Source organism: Alligator mississippiensis, chromosome 4 (assembly GCF_030867095.1).
Source record: "Alligator mississippiensis isolate rAllMis1 chromosome 4, rAllMis1, whole genome shotgun sequence".
In the NCBI taxonomy this organism is placed as follows: Eukaryota; Metazoa; Chordata; order Crocodylia; family Alligatoridae; genus Alligator; species Alligator mississippiensis.
In genome coordinates, this window is record NC_081827.1 from 167,420,312 (window position 1) to 167,423,498 (window position 3,187).

The following is a 3,187-nucleotide window of genomic DNA, read 5'->3' on the forward strand; positions in this document are numbered from 1 at the left end:
CAGAGGGGACCTGAACAGATGATGAGTCCAACCCCCTGCCATGGGCAGGAATGAATTCTGAGCTCATATGACCCCAGCTGGGTAGTTATCAAGCCTCATTTTGAAGACCCCCTAAGGTAGGAGCCAGCACCGCTTCCCTTGGAAGCTCGTTCCAGATCCAGGCTGCCCTGACTGTGAAGTAGTGCCTCCTGATATCTAGCCTGAACCTACTCTCAATCAATTTGTGGCCATTAGGTGCTCGGGGGAACAGGGTCTCACACCCATTCTCCTCAAACACTGGCTGGAAAACCACCCTCCCCCCATAAAACTCCTGCTCCAGGTGAGGATTGAACTCACAACCTCAGCATGGCTCACCTAAATACTGTTGTATAAGTACCACACGCTAACCAATTGCGCTACTGGAGCAGCCAGTTCTGTATGAAGATGGATAGCAATGGGGAGATCTGATCCAAGGGTGAGAGTAACCCACAGTTGTGTCTTGGCTGAAGTGAACCAGCCACCAGTGCTATTAGAATTGATCCACATTTTCCTGCTCCTTTTTCTGAGTCCATCCTAGTGACCTCTTGTGTTCACAAGAGTAGAAGGAACATGCTCTGCCCAGCTCTATTCAGTCGGCAGGACCATTGGGGGCTGGGCACTTTTGATAACCTGCCCATAATTTTTGATGCTGATATGGGAGCTCTTTTAAAAAAAATCTAGTGCCACAGACAGGCTGATTGATGAGTGCTTAGAAACGTGGTCTGATCCAAAACCCAGTGGATAGAACCCCCCTCGAACTCAGACCTATATTTCTGCAAGAACCTACATTTCTTCTTTAAACTTTTATTTTTGAGGGGCTGTAACCGTATTTCCCCATCTGATGCAGAGACTAGAGTTCCAGCCTGGCAGGAACTCTTAGCAAGAAGGCTAAGGCGGATAAGAACGAAGAATACCCAGGGTTCTATATGTATTCAGTGTGAGCTCCACAACAGCTAAATTCACAGAGTCCTAATTCAGAGAGAATGTCACAGGCCAAGCCTGCTCAGCTGGAGATGTGGAGATAAACAGCCCTGTGAAAACAGTCTTTATCAGTGTATACTGGAGAAGGGTATCCCCAGGTGCACGGGTGAGAGGGAGCCTGAATCCCTGGCCAGCACCTCCAGCATGCTGTGCTTCTACTGGGAATGGAAAATATTGATAGGCACTCATATGAAAGATGCCAAGGACAAAGGAAGAGGCTCTGCCATAGTGAAATGCTGTTGTGATCTCTGTGTGGCATGGGACAGGGGCTGACTTTGCTGATGCAGGGCAGAGACAGATCTATTTCTCTGCCTCTGGGAGATGCATTCTATCAAGGACAGTCTCTGGATTAAAAGTCTATGAGCTTGCTTGTGGGCTGGGATCTGTGCTTGGAGGAGTCTGAGCTGGGACTAAGATAAGTGTGTGGGGTGGGCATGAGCTGGATAACTGGTCTGGAACACACAGGCTGAATCTCCATGAGGTAAGACTGGATTTTTTAGGCTTCTTGAGCATTCAATCACCCCCCTCCTCCCAAAAGTGGCAGAGAAGAAAAGTTCTCAAAGTGTTAAAAGTACAGTCCTTCCCCCATAGCCTGCAGTGGGAACTAGTGCTTCCCAGTACATACAGCTTGAATGGGCAAGGCAGGACCCTGCTTAGGAGGCAAATGAAAAATTGCTACTATGTCAGTCACAGACATTTCTCCCAGGATTGGGACCCTCTGCATTATCATCCTTTCACTCCCATTCTTACCTCAGAGTAAACTTACACCCAGGACACATTGCCCTTGAGCCCAGGAAGAGTCTGACTTTCTTCTGTTCAGATGGGGAGGAGGTGGGCATCTCTATTTTCTTTAAAGCCTGCATCTAATTCCCCTACCATTTACACTAGCATCATGCAATGGAGTCACTCCTGATTTACACTGGGACAAGTGAGAGGAAACGCAGACCCATGGATCTGTTGTGACCTGTATTTTTTATTGTCCTCTGTACTAAGTCTCAGAAATTTAGTTTTTATTTTATTTTAGGTGGAAGCTTTATTATTTCTTTTTCTGTCTCCAAAATAAAGCAGCAAACCTTTTTGAAAGGCACTGCCAAGGAGTTTTAGACTCTGCATTTCAATCAGGTGGCAGGTACAAACTCTAATGAGAAAAGAAAATGCTTCTTGAATGCTTTTCTCAAGCAATGGTGAGAACAGACTGCCTGCTCTCTGCTGTGTGGGTATAAACACTCCATGTAATGTTGTTGCTATCACTGCTGTTAATTGTTATTAGTGGCGATGGGAGTAGTGTGTATTAATAATTAAACATTAGTGTCTAACACCAACAATGGCACCACCATGTTCTGCTTGAGAAACAGAAGGTAAAAGTGACCAAGAGAAATTAAACTGACAAAACTACGTTCCCTATCCAAACTGAGGGAAATGCAAGAATCACATATTAATAGTAACTTTGATTTATACCACTACCTTGGTGGCAATAGTTGAAGATGTTTTTGGTAAAACAGAAAAAGCTTCAGGTTTTGCATGCATGAATTTTATGGTGACAGTGCCCTTTTAATAACCCAGCTTTGTAAGAATCAGTCTCTGCCTGTCCTGTCTATCCCATATATTTCACTCATCTGTCTGTCTGTCCTTGTATCACTCACCTGTCTCTCTGTCCCTCCATCACCTTTCATATAATCTTTCACTCCATCCACCAATCCTACCTGCCCAGATCTCTGTAATACGGGATGGCCTACTCCATGACTTCCCTGAGTAAACCTTCCTCCAAGCATCAGTACCAATGAAATAATTGGGATTATCCCTGCGATCCCACCCATATCCAGTGGTCCAGTGGGGCAGACTGTTATATACATGAGTACTGTAGTCCTAGCTCATGAGTCATCCTGTTTGCTTTAGTGTGCTAGCTCCAAGACCATCCCTAGGGGGCGCGTGAATTGGGGTGACTGCTACGGGCCCCGTGTGCTGGGGGTCCCCGCGGAGCTGGGCAGAGCAGCCGCGGTGACTCTGTCTTGCCGCCGCTTGCTTCATGTCTAGCCACTTGCTCCCCCCCTCCCCTGCCACCGATGCTGCCAATGGTGGTGGCAGCTTCTTAAAGTCCAGGGCGCATGGGATCGGAGCAGGGGTGCGGCCCCACATGGGCTGATTTGCCCCAGGCCCCACACCCTGCTCGGGTCAGCTCTGGAACTCA

The 3,187-nt window shown here is 47.3% G+C and overlaps 1 non-coding gene across 1 annotated transcript; it reads right to left on the minus strand.

Moving 5' to 3' along the window:
* Positions 1-311: 311 nt before the first annotated feature.
* TRNAI-UAU (transfer RNA isoleucine (anticodon UAU)) lies at positions 312-405 on the minus strand. The gene is made up of 2 exons: positions 368-405; positions 312-347 (listed from the first exon to the last, which is right to left on the minus strand). It is a non-coding gene; the product is annotated as a tRNA-Ile (tRNA).
* Between the last annotated feature and the right edge of the window lie 2,782 nt (positions 406-3,187).